The sequence below is a fragment of the Lepidochelys kempii genome, unplaced genomic scaffold, assembly GCF_965140285.1.
Source record: "Lepidochelys kempii isolate rLepKem1 unplaced genomic scaffold, rLepKem1.hap1 scaffold_29, whole genome shotgun sequence".
Taxonomy (NCBI): Eukaryota; Metazoa; Chordata; order Testudines; family Cheloniidae; genus Lepidochelys; species Lepidochelys kempii.
Genome location: NW_027621931.1, coordinates 3304771 through 3318261, shown reverse-complemented (window position 1 = coordinate 3318261; position 13491 = coordinate 3304771). Strand labels below are relative to the sequence as shown.

The following is a 13491-nucleotide window of genomic DNA, read 5'->3' as shown; positions in this document are numbered from 1 at the left end:
TTATGCAAGGCAGGGTCGATACCTGTTGCTCCAGACCTTGAACCTTCTCTTCCAATATGGAGACCAGCTTGCACTTTGTACAGACAAAGTCGCTTCTGTCCTCTGGAAGAAAGACAAACATGGCACATCCAGTGCAGGTCACAACAGTTGAACACTCCCCATCCATATTACCTTCCTACTATGAGCTTCCTCCGGAGATGCAGTAATTCCTCAGAGAAGTCGTTAGGGTTTAAGCCTCAGTGGGCTCACTCCAGGTGAACTCCCAGGCAAAGTCCTGCTGTTTGCTGCTCAGCTGGTTCCCCGCTGCTCAGCTGGTTCTATAAGCACCGAGCCTAAAGCTCTTCCAAGCCTTCTTAGCGCAGCAGGCAGTGCATCAGTCTCATAATCTGAAGGTCCTGAGTTCAAGCCTCAGAGAAGGCAACTCTTCTTGCTCCCTGCTTTAGATTTTCTAACGTAAATCAGAGAAAGAAAGACTAGAGCAGAGTGGTTTCTAGACACCCTCCCATCGATCTAACACACACACACAGACTTTTCTAACGGTGCGTCTACAGTATGAAATTAGTTCAAAATTATTCGATTCAAAATTTCGGGAGCTATTTTAGACATTCAGGCTTTGGTGTCCCCACTAAAACACATGAATTCGGCAGAGTGCATCCACAGTACCGAGGCTAGCATCAAACGTCGGAGCGGGTGCACCGTGGGTCGCTATCCCACAGTTCCCGCAGTTCCCGCCGCCCACTGGAATTCTGGGTAACGCTCCCAGTGCACGATGGGGCAAAAACATTCTTGCGGGTGTTTCTGGTGCGTGTCATCAGGAACCCATGGCTGGCAATCGTTTCACGCCTTTTTGGCATGCAGACGCCGTACTGCTTTCAGCAGACGGTGCACCGCTTGCTCTCCTGCAACTATGAATCCGCCTCTCATTTCCTCTTCCCTTCCAATGTAATCTCTACTATCTGCTCTTTCTCTTCCTCATCGAACTCTTCTGCCTCCAACTCTGCTCTCCCACTGGTGCCACGCTTCCGAGCTTCTCCGGGTTGTCTGTCCTGGGCTCCCGCCTCCGTGAAAACCACGGAAGACAACCATTTCCCGCCTTTCTTCGGCTACCACGAACCAAACAGCACCTCTTCCCCTGCCACTCTGCTCTCCTACATTTCGCGCCCGTTTTCCAGGATTACCCGTGAAGGCGCCATGGAGCCCGCTCAGATCTCCGCTGCAGTTTTAAGCATTGTAAATACCTCGCGCATTATCCAGCAGTATGTGCAGTCCCTGCAAAACGGGGCGAGGAAACGACGACCGTGCGATTACTATACTGATGAGGACATGGACAAAGATGGCACGGCGTGTGGCAATTGGGAAATCATGGTGGTGCTGGGCCAGGTTCATGCCGTGGCACGCCGATTCTGGGCCCAGGAAACAAGCACAGACTGCTGGGGCCTCATCGCGTTGCAGGTGTGGGATGATTCCCAGTGGCTGAGAAACTTTTGTATGCGTAAGGGCCACTTTCATGGAGCTTTGCGACTTGCTGTCTCCTGCCCTGAAGTGCAAAGACACCAAAATGAGAGCCGCCCTCACAGTTCAGAAGTGAATGGCCATAGCCCTGCGGAAGCTTGCAACGCCCGACATCTAGCGATCAGTCGGGAATAAGTTTAGAGTGGGCAAATCTTCTGTGGGGCCTGCTGTGATCCAAATAGCCAACACAATCATTGATCAGCTGCTATCAAGGGTCGTGACTTTTGGAAATGTGCAGACCAGTGTGGATGGCTTTAATGCACTGGGGTTCCCTGACTGCGGCGGGGCGATAGACATAACGCATATCCCTGTCTCGGCCCCGGAACAGCGGGGCGGCCACTACATAAACTGCAAGGGGTACTCTTCCATGGTGCTGCAAGCCCTGGTGGATCACAAGGGACGTGGCGAAAGGGATGCACAAACAATCCAGTTGGGCCATTGCCCACAAGCTCACCCCAAGCAGCTTGGACTCCTGATGACTGTGATGCTGAGGTTCCTTAGACCCCTGTTCATATTTCAGACCCCAGCCGGTGCAGCATCCCTGCCCAACCACTCACCATCTGCCCCAGGAGAATCAGCTGGTGGGCTGCATCCACAGGCAGGTAGTTTATGCCACTCTCCTCAGAGCAGCAGCCACAGCTGTGCAGCTAATCCCCACATCTGGTTGCCGGGGATCCAGCTGGATTGTTTGGGCATCCCTTTCAAGACTTGCCCTCAACAACCTGGCAGCCCCCAGCTTTCTCATTGCTCTGTGGTTGTTTGCTCTGTGAAAGGGGCCTCTAGGAATTGGTATTTCCAGAGGCATTAAAGAATCATAAAGGAGAAGGAAAAGTTAATGCCTTAGAAAAGTCTGTGTGTCTGTGTTAGATGGATGGGTGGGTGTCTAGAAACCACTCTGCTCTCGTCTTTTTTTCTCTGATTTCCAGTGGTAATCAAGGTCGGCCATTGCCAGCAGTTGACAAGAACATGTGAGAGCCGTGGGGGCGGGAAATAAACATGGGGAAATAGTTTTACTTTGTGTAATGACCCATCCACTCCCAGTCTTTATTCAAGCCTAAGTTATCTGTATCCAGTTTGCAAATTAATTCCAATGATCACTACAAAAGGTTCCCCCCGACCCCACCCGGCTCTCCTCCTGGTAATAGCTCACCTTAGCTGATCACTCTCGTTACAGTGTGTAGGGTAACCCCCATTGTTTCATGTTCTCTGTGTATAGGAGTCTCCCCACTGTATTTTCCACTGCATGCATCTGATGTAGCTCACGAAAGCTCATGCTCCAATAAATTTGTTCGTCTCTAAGGTGCCACAAGTCCTCCTGTTCTTACTCATGGTGTTGTATCCCCATAGTGTGGCCGTTTGGTGTCAGTCCTTTTAAATAAACAATGAGTTTTTTTCATAGAAACCATATTTTCCTCATACAGACACAGGAGTTGTCATAAATATAAAGGGAAGGGTAAACACCTTTGAAATCCCTCCTGGCCAGGGGAAAGCTCCTCTCACCTGGAAAGGGTTAAGAAGCTAAAGGTAACCTCGCTGGCACCTGACCAAAATGACCAATGAGGAGACAAGATACTTTCAAAAGCTGGGAGGAGGGAGAGAAACAAAGGGTCTGGGGCTGTCTGTATGCTGGTTTCTGCCAGGGATAGACCAGGAATGGAGCCTTAGAACTTTTAGTAAGTAATCTAGCTAGGTATGTGTTAGATTATGATTTCTTTAAATGGCTGAGAAAAGAATTGTGCTGAATAGAATAACTATTTCTGTCTGTGTATCTTTTTTGTAACTTAAGGTTTTGCCTAGAGGGGTTCTCTATGTTTTTGAATCTAATTACCCTGTAAGATATCTACCATCCTGATTTTACAGGGGGGATTTCTTTATTTCTATTTACTTCTATTTTTTATTAAAAGTCTTCTTGTAAAAAACTGAATGCTTTTTCATTGTTCTCAGATCCAAGGGTTTGGGTCTGTGGTCACCTATGCAAATTGGTGAGGCTTTTTATCCAACATTTCCCACGAAAGGGGGGGGGTGCAAGTGTTGGGAGGATTCTTCATTGTTCTTAAGATCCAAGGGTCTGGGTCTGTAGTCACCTAGGCAAATTGGTGAGGCTTTTTACCAAACCTTGTCCAGGAAGTGGGGTGCAGGGTTTTGGGAAGTATTCTGGGGGGAAAGACGCATCCAAACAGCTCTTCCCCAGTAACCAGTATTAGTTTGGTGGTGGTAGCGGCCAGTCCAAGGACAACAGGGGGAATATTCTGTACCTTGGGGAAGTTTTGACCTAAGCTGGTAAAGATAAGCTTAGGAGGTTTTTTTCATGCAGGTCCCCACATCTGTACCCTAGAGTTCAGACTGGGGGAGGAACCTTGACAGGAGTAGATTAATCTACAAAGGGAAGGTGATTCCAAGGCAGTTCCGGAGGGAGAAGGAAACGTTTTCAGCATCACTAAATTATCATGTTGTACCTCACACACACACAGAGTGACAATAAACTCAATTAACTGAGCTACCAACACACTGCACAGGAATGAAATAAACAACTTTATGTTCAAGGAGTTCGGTGCATGTAAATAATACTAAAAATATGTTTTGGGCAACGCATGGAAAAGTCATTGTATTGTACAACCCACTTGATATAGTTAATACACCACAATATATTTAACGAAATTAAGAACGATGTGCTTATAAATTAACGTGTTGTGCCATTTACACACGCACAAGACCTAGAAAAAACGGAATTATTTGAGCTTCCAACATTTCCACTTTCTCACAGCATGTTAGACCCCCTGCTTTAAATGAAATATGTCTAAAGGCCAGATGTATGAAAGAATTGTCTCGTTCTGTATTTCTTAGCTTTTATCTCAAAAGCTAATAGCCTCATAATCTCCCCCAAACACCCTGGGACCTCTGCAAATTATTAAAATGCCCCTGTTCTCAGCAAGGCCACGACAGTGACCCACAGCTAGAGTGTCTAGGCCAAGCGTTCTGAAGGAGGCAAGTCAAAGATTTTCTCTCTGCTTCCCTTGGCAAGGTCTGAGTGGGAAAACAAAATCCCCCATATGGAAAGTTTTCTGCTGAGAAACCAATACTAATCTGTTTGGGGACTTTGATTTGAATGGATTATTATTCTTCTCTTCTGATCTCTGAATTATTTCAGTTCAGTCTTTGTCCTCCAGATGTGTTGCAAGGTGTTGAATTGCGGGGGAGAGAGGCCAAGTCATGACGTCTCTTCCCCTCTTTCATAATTTCTTCCAACTTGTTAGGAAGTTCCTCTGCCTTGATGTGAGTCAAGCAGTGTCCATTGTCTCCGGGCTGTCTCGGAGGAGTCCGCATTGTACACGGTTCCTGGGAGAGTCCTTGGGAGCGTGGATACCTTCACTGGGCCAGCAGCGAGTCTGGCTCCTCCAGCGTCACACCGGAAAGGCTGGCGGTGGCCATTTCCCAGCCTCATCACATATTTCAGTGACGCACCCAGAGCAAAACTCCACCACTTCCCAGACAAGCCTAGCGCACACCATCCACCCAGGTATTAGCCTTCAACAGATCACGACTTTTACAATGATAGCTCACCAGGCCGACTCTGTACAAATCATACCTTAATTCTATGAGAGTGGTGACTATGGGGCTTCCAGGGTGCTGCTTTGAGCACAGCCTGCCACCCCTGGGCTGACACTGCAATGGAGACGTCCCCGTAGAGTCCCTCTCTCCCGGGATAAAGATGGCAGCAGGGCTGGCTTGGGTCACCTGATGTGGGCTTCTGGAGCTCAAGCTGTGGGGCTGAAAAGTGGCGTGCAGATACTGGTGTTCCTGCTGAAGCCTGGGTTTGGAAACCCTCACCCCTCATGGGACCTCAGATTGAGTTCAAGCCCATCTGTCTCCACTGTCATTTTATAGCCCTGCAGCTGCAGCCCCAGAAGCCTGAGTCAGCTGCCCCGGGCTCTGAGACAGGTGCCCTGGGTGTTTGAATCGCTGTGGAGACATAACGTTGGGATATGTCTACAGTGCAATGAATCACCCATGGCTGGCTGGTGTCACATTAATCAGGGTCTTGTGGCTTGGGCTGAAAAGTTGCAGTGTACAAATACAAAGAAACAAGAGCAAAAACCGGTTGCCTTTATTTATTTATGTCATAAATATAAAGGGAAGGGTAAACCCCTTTGAAATCCCTTCTGGCCAGGGGAAAGCTCCTCTCACCTGGAAAGGGTTAAGAAGCTAAAGGTAACCTCGCTGGCACCTGACCAAAATGACCAATGAGGAGACAAGTTACTTTCAAAAGCTGGGAGGAGGGAGAGAAACAAAGGGTCTGTGTCTGTCTATATGCTGGTCTTTACCGGGGATAGACCAGGAATGGAGTCTTGGAACTTTTAGTAAGTAATCTAGCTAGGTATGTGTTAGATTATGATTTCTTTAAATGGCTGAGAAAAGAATTGTGCTGAATAGAATAACTATTTCTGTCTGTGTATCTTTTTTGTAACTTAAGGTTTTGCCTAGAGGGGTTCTCTATGTTTTGGAATCTAATTACCCTGTAAGATATCTACCATCCTGATTTTACAGGGGGGATTTCTTTATTTCTATTTACTTCTATTTTTTATTAAAAGTCTTCTTGTAAAAAACTGAATGCTTTTTCATTGTTCTCAGATCCAAGGGTTTGGGCCTGTGGTCACCTATGCAAATTGGTGAGGCTTTTTATCCAACATTTCCCAGGAAAGGGGGGGTGCAAGTGTTGGGAGGATTGTTCATTGTTCTTAAGATCCAAGGGTCTGGGTCTGTAGTCACCTAGGCAAATTGGTGAGGCTTTTTACCAAACCTTGTCCAGGAAGTGGGGTGCAAGGTTTTGGGAAGTATTTTGGGGGGAAGGACGCGTCCAAACAGCTCTTCCCCAGTAACCAGTATTAGTTTGGTGGTGGTAGCGGCCAGTCCAAGGACAACGGGTGGACTATTTTGTACCTTGGGGAACTTTTGACCTAAGCTGGTAAAGATAAGCTTAGGAGGTTTTTCATGCAGGTCCCTACATCTGTACCCTAGAGTTCAGAGTCGGGGAGGAACCTTGACATGGTGCCATAGTGGTGGGATTAACCTGAAATCATTTTGAGATCCAGTTGAGATTTTTTGAACTAGAAATACAGATTTTAAAAAGGAAATTTTTTTTTCCTGTGGAAAGGAAGTCCAGAAAGCAGCTGAAACTGAAAGCAGCTTGGTTTTTCTCTGCTTTGTGGCCAAGCAGAGACAAAAGGGGATTATCTTTGTGAATTGCAGGTTTTCTTTGCCTGGAGGCAGGGTACTTAACTCCTGCAGGGAAATTCACAGTCTTCCAACCCAGAGTTTTTTTTTTTCTTTTCTTCCTAAAAGTAAATAGGGGGTGTGGGTTCTACCCATTTGCCTGGAGACAAAAGTGGCAGGGTTTGTTTTTTTTTAGGATTTTGATTTTTTTGTTTTACAAGGAGCACAGGTTTGAAAAGGAATTTTTTTTCCCTTTGGGCTGCTGGTAAGCAGGTTTCCAAGTAGTTGGAGGTTTTTTGCTTTGATTTGGGCCCAGAGCAGAGACAAGGGAATTGTCTTTTTCTGTAGGCTGACAATCACTATCAGAGAATAGGTATTCTATTCCAGCACAGCAAAATTTTACAGCCAAGTTTTGTTTGTTTATTTCTAAACCTTGGGTGTAAAGTTAGTTAAAAACAGAGAGGTTAGAATGACAAAATCCACGGCTCGACAAAGGCTGGAAGTAGCCAGATTTCAGGCTGCGGAAAAACAAAGGGAACATGAAAGACAGATAGAACTCATGCGGCTGAAAATGGAAGCGAGGGACAAAGAACTGGAGGAGAAGGAAAAAGAGAGGAAGCATGTGGAGGAGGTGGAGAAGATAAAGGCTCAGCGGAATATCCCAACAAACCCTAGCAATCCTTCTCCAAGTACCACTTCCCATCCCAGAAAGTTCCCCACCTACAAGGCAGGTGATGATACTGAGGCCTTCTTAGAAAACTTCGAAAGGGCCTGCCTTGGGTACAACATCTCTACTGACCAATACATGGTAGAGCTGAGGCCGCAGCTCAGTGGACCATTAGCTGAGGTGGCAGCTGAAATGCCTAAAGAACACATGAACAAGTATGAACTGTTTAAATCCAAGGCGAGAGTCAGAATGGGGATAACACCCGAGCAGTCTCGTTGGAGGTTCCGAGCCCTAAGGTGGAAACCAGACATGTCATTTACCCGACATGCCTACCACATTGTGAAACATTGGGATGCCTGGATATCAGGAGCAAGTGTTGAATCTCCAGTAAATTTGCCCTTCCTAATGCAAATGGAACAATTCTTAGAGGGTGTTCCTGAGGAAATAGAAAGATGCATCCTAGATGGGAAACCCAAAACTGTAATTGAGGCAGGAGAGATTGGAGCCAGATGGGTGGAGGTGGCAGAGAAGAAGAAAACTGGTCGCAGTTGGAGCGGAGACCAGAAGGGACCACCCCAGACCACACCCTATTACCGGGGGCTGCCCAAGGCCCCACCTACCTCCCAAAGAACCCTCCAGACCCCTTATCGTCCCACCACCCCCCTTCTCCAGCAACCCTCCTCGCCCCAGTGACCCGTCAGCTGGACGATGTTTTAAATGTAACGAGCTGGGGCATGTAAAGGCCAACTGCCCCAAGAACCCCAACAGATTACAGTTCATTGCACCGGAATCACACCAGAGGTCCACAGGCCCAGATACCTCCCAGATACCCTTGGAGCGGAGGGAAACTGTGAGTGTGGGCGGGAAGAAGGTCACCGCATGGAGGGACACCGGAGCACAAGTGTCAGCTATCCATGCTTCCTTAGTGGACCCCAATTTAATCAACCCAGAGATCCAAGTGACGATTCAACCCTTCAAGTCCAACTCTTTCAATTTGCCTACAGCCAAGTTGCCTGTCCAGTACAAGGGCTGGTCAGGAATGTGGACTTTTGCAGTCTATGATGATTATCCCATCCCCATGCTGTTGGGGGAAGACTTGGCCAAGCATGTGAAGCCGGCCAAGAGGGTGGGAACGGTCACCCGCAGCCAGGCTAAACAAGCCATGAGGCCTAGCTCTGTTCCGGAAACTTCTATCAGGACCCGGTCAGAGGTGATGGACCTGGACCCCAGGCCAATGTCTGCAACAGCAGTAGTGGATCCAGTCCCAGAGACCCAGACGGAACCAGTCCCAGAACCGGAACCAGCCGAACAACCAACACCAGACCCCGTGTCAGCACTGAATCCAGTACTTGCAACCTCAACACCAGAGGGCCCCACTGAACCTGAACTGGCAGCAGCTGATAACCCTACACAAGAGGCTCAGCCGGAGCCTGAATCCCAACATAGTGCACCAGCGGAGAGCGGTTCACAGTCAACAGAAACAGCTCCATCCCCTATATCGCTTCCAGAGGGACCAAGCCTAGGTCCACAATCCCATGAGGAACTGATGTCTCCAGCATCAAGGGAACAGTTCCAGACTGAACAGGAAGCAGATGAAAGCCTCCAGAGAGCTTGGACGGCGGCACGGAGCAACCCACCGCCTCTCAGCTCTTCTAATCGATCCAGGTTTGTTATAGAAAGAGGACTTTTATACAAGGAAACTCTTTCTGGTGGACACCAGGAAGACTGGCATCCTCAGAGACAGTTGGTAGTTCCAACTAAATACCGGGCCAAGCTCTTGAGCTTAGCCCACGATCACCCTAGTGGCCATGCTGGGGTGAACAGGACCAAAGACCGTTTGGGGGGGTCATTCCACTGGGAGGGAATGGGCAAGGATGTTTCTACCTATGTCCAGTCTTGTGAGGTGTGCCAAAGAGTGGGAAAACCCCAAGACCAGGTCAAAGCCCCTCTACAACCACTCCCCATCATTGAAGTTCCATTTCAGCAAGTAGCTGTGGATATTCTGGGTCCTTTTCCAAAAAAGACACCCAGAGGAAAGCAGTACATACTGACTTTCATGGATTTTGCCACCCGATGGCCGGAAGCAGTAGCTCTAAGCAATACCAGGGCTAAAAGTGTGTGCCAGGCACTAGCAGACATTTTTGCCAGGGTAGGTTGGCCCTCCGACATCCTCACAGATGCAGGGACTAATTTCCTGGCAGGAACTATGAAAAACCTTTGGGAAGCTCATGGGGTAAATCACTTGGTTGCCACTCCTTACCATCATCAAACAAATGGCATGGTGGAGAAGTTTAATGGAACTTTGGGGGCCATGATACGTAAATTCGTAAATGAGCATTCCAATGATTGGGACCTAGTATTGCAGCAGTTGCTCTTTGCCTACAGAGCTGTACCACATCCCAGTTTAGGGTTTTCCCCATTTGAACTTGTATATGGCCGTGAGGTTAAGGGGCCATTGCAGTTGGTGAAGCAGCAATGGGAGGGATTTACACCTTCTCCAGGAACTAACATTCTGGACTTTGTAACCAACCTACAAAACACCCTCCGAACCTCTTTAGCCCTTGCTAGAGAAAACTTACAGGATGCTCAAAAAGAGCAAAAAGCCTGGTATGATAAACATGCCAGACAGCGTTCCTTCAAAGTAGGAGACCAGGTCATGGTCTTAAAGGCGCTCCAGGCCCATAAAATGGAAGCATCATGGGAAGGGCCATTCATGGTCCAGGAGCGCCTGGGAGCTGTTAATTATCTCATAGCATTCCCCACCTCCAACCGAAAGCCTAAGGTGTACCATATTAATTCTCTAAAGCCCTTTTATTCCAGAGAATTAAAGGTTTGTCAGTTTACAGCCCAGGGAGGAGACGACGCTGAGTGGCCTGAAGGTGTCTACTACGAAGGGAAATGTGCTGGTGGTGTGGAAGAGGTGAACCTCTCCATGACCCTTGGGCATATGCAGCGACAGCAGATCCAGGAGCTGTGCACTAGCTACGCGCCAACGTTCTCAGCCACCCCAGGACTGACTGAACGGGCATACCACTCCATTGACACAGGTAATGCTCACCCAATTAGGGTCCAACCTTACCGGGTGTCTCCTCAAGCTATAGAACGGGAGATCCAGGATATGTTACAGATGGGTGTAATCCGCCCCTCTGAAAGTGCATGGGCATCTCCAGTGGTTCTAGTTCCCAAACCAGATGGGGAAATACGTTTTTGCGTGGACTACCGTAAGCTAAATGCTGTAACTCGCCCAGACAACTATCCAATGCCACGCACAGATGAACTATTAGAGAAACTGGGACGGGCCCAGTTCATCTCTACCTTGGACTTAACCAAGGGGTACTGGCAGGTACCGCTAGATGAATCTGCCAAGGAAAGGTCAGCCTTCATCACACATCTCGGGCTGTATGAATTTAATGTACTCCCTTTCGGGCTGCGAAATGCACCCACCACTTTCCAAAGACTTGTAGATGGTCTCCTAGCGGGATTAGGAGAATATGCAGTCGCCTACCTTGACGACGTGGCCATATTTTCGGATTCCTGGGCAGACCACCTGGAACATCTACAAAAAGTCCTTGAGCGCATAAGGGAGGCAGGACTAACTGTTAAGGCTAAGAAGTGTCAAATAGGCCTAAACAGAGTGACTTACCTTGGACACCAGGTGGGTCAAGGAACTATCAGCCCCCTACAGGCCAAAGTGGATGCTATCCAAAAGTGGCCTGTCCCAAAGTCAAAGAAACAGGTTCAATCCTTCTTAGGCTTGGCCGGTTATTACAGACGATTTGTACCGCACTACAGCCAAATCGCTGCCCCACTGACAGACCTAACCAAAAAGAAACAGCCAAATGCTGTTCAGTGGACCGAAAAGTGTCAGAAGGCCTTTAACAAGCTTAAAGCGACACTCATGTCTGACCCTGTACTAAGGGCCCCAGACTTTGACAAACCGTTCCTAGTAACCACAGATGCGTCCGAGCGTGGTGTGGGAGCAGTTTTAATGCAGAAAGGACCTGATCAAGAATTCCACCCTGTAGTGTTTCTCAGCAAAAAACTGTCTGAGAGGGAAAGCAACTGGTCAGTCACTGAAAAAGAATGTTACGCCATTGTCTATGCTCTGGAAAAGCTACGCCCATATGTTTGGGGACGGCGTTTCCACCTGCAAACCGACCATGCTGCACTGAAGTGGCTTCACACCGTCAAGGAAACTAACAAAAAACTTCTTCGGTGGAGTTTAGCTCTCCAAGATTTTGATTTCGACATCCAACACATCTCAGGAGCTTCTAACAAAGTGGCTGATGCACTCTCCCGTGAAAGTTTCCCAGAATCAACTGGTTAAAATCGTCCTTGAGATGTGGAAAATATTGTTAGTCTTTATGTACTTGGTAGTATATTTAGAGATGCATGTGTCTTATTAACTCTGTTTTTCCTAGAGCTCCAGGAAGAAATCCCAGCCAGTGTTTCACCCTAGCTGAGATTTGGGGGCGTGTCATAAATATAAAGGGAAGGGTAAACCCCTTTGAAATCCCTCCTGGCCAGGGGAAAGCTCCTCTCACCTGGAAAGGGTTAAGAAGCTAAAGGTAACCTCGCTGGCACCTGACCAAAATGACCAATGAGGAGACAAGATACTTTCAAAAGCTGGGAGGAGGGAGAGACACAAAGGGTCTCTGTCTGTCTGTATGCTGGGTCTTTGCCGGGGATAGACCAGGAATGGAGTCTTAGAACTTTTAGTAAGTAATCTAGCTAGGTATGTGTTAGATTATGATTTCTTTAAATGGCTGAGAAAAGAATTGTGCTGAATAGAATAACTATTTCTGTCTGTGTATCTTTTGTGTAACTTAAGGTTTTGCCTAGAGGGGATCTCTATGTTTTGAATCTAATTACCCTGTAAGGTATCTACCATCCTGATTTTACAGGGGGGATTTCTTTATTTCTATTTACTTCTATTTTTTTTAAAAGTCTTCTTGTAAGAAAACTGAATGCTTTTTCATTGTTCTCAGATCCAAGGGTTTGGGTCTGTGGTCACCTATGCAAATTGGTGAGGCTTTTTATCCAACATTTCCCAGGAAAGGGGGGGGTGCAAGTGTTGGGAGGATTGTTCATTGTTCTTAAGATCCAAGGGTCTGGGTCTGTAGTCACCTAGGCAAATTGGTGAGGCTTTTTACCAAACCTTGTCCAGGAAGTGGGGTGCAAGGTTTTGGGAAGTATTTTGGGGGGAAGGACGCGTCCAAACAGCTCTTCCCCAGTAACCAGTATTAGTTTGGTGGTGGTAGCGGCCAGTCCAAGGACAACGGGTGGACTATTTTGTACCTTGGGGAAGTTTTGACCTAAGCTGGTAAAGATAAGCTTAGGAGGTTTTTCATGCAGGTCCCCACATCTGTACCCTAGAGTTCAGAGTGGGGGAGGAACCTTGACAGGGCCCAATTCGTTTCTGCAATGGATTGTAGTGTAGTGTGGTGGTTATCATGTTTGCTTCACACGCAAAATATCCCTGGTTTAAAACTAGGCAGAAACAGTGCCTTTTCCCGCGACTGATCACTTTTGGTCTTCCTCCATTCCAAGCCCTTTGCTGAAATACACCCGTATTTCCCACACTTTTTGTTCCTTTTTCTTTCCTTTGGCGATATTTTAGGGTTGTAATTTAATGGCCACACAATTTTGCTCATGAATTAAAGTTTAACACAACATTTGACAGCCTTTTCCCATGCCCTCTTTTCTGTCACTTACAGGAGTTTACTTATGGGAATATTCACTGATTTATTGCACCGAGCATTTCAAAGGAAAGGTCAGAATCATTTACCTTGGATTCACTTTCCTTACTTCTTTCTAATTCTTTCTCTCACGTAGATGGGGAAATCTGTGTTGGAACAATTTAGCTTACCACTCTCTCTTTCTAGACGGAAGCTGACACAGTTTAAAACTTCCCAATTTGCAAATATCTATGTGAAAATATTTTCTAAACCAATGCAGAGATCCTGGGCAGGGCTAGGGGTGAGGCAGATTAATAATTGGCTGTTCTTTATTTTGGTGCTTGCTAATTGGCCATTTGGAATTTTAATATAGGATGGCATTACAGCCGAAAGATAATCTCAACATGTGGAGAAGAAACGGTT

At 47.2% G+C, this 13491-nt stretch overlaps 1 non-coding gene across 1 annotated transcript; it reads left to right on the top strand.

The window, feature by feature from the left end:
* Positions 1 to 347: 347 nt before the first annotated feature.
* On the top strand, positions 348 to 420 carry TRNAM-CAU (transfer RNA methionine (anticodon CAU)). Its single transcript has one exon. It is a non-coding gene; the product is annotated as a tRNA-Met (tRNA).
* The last annotated feature ends 13071 nt before the right edge of the window (positions 421 to 13491 follow it).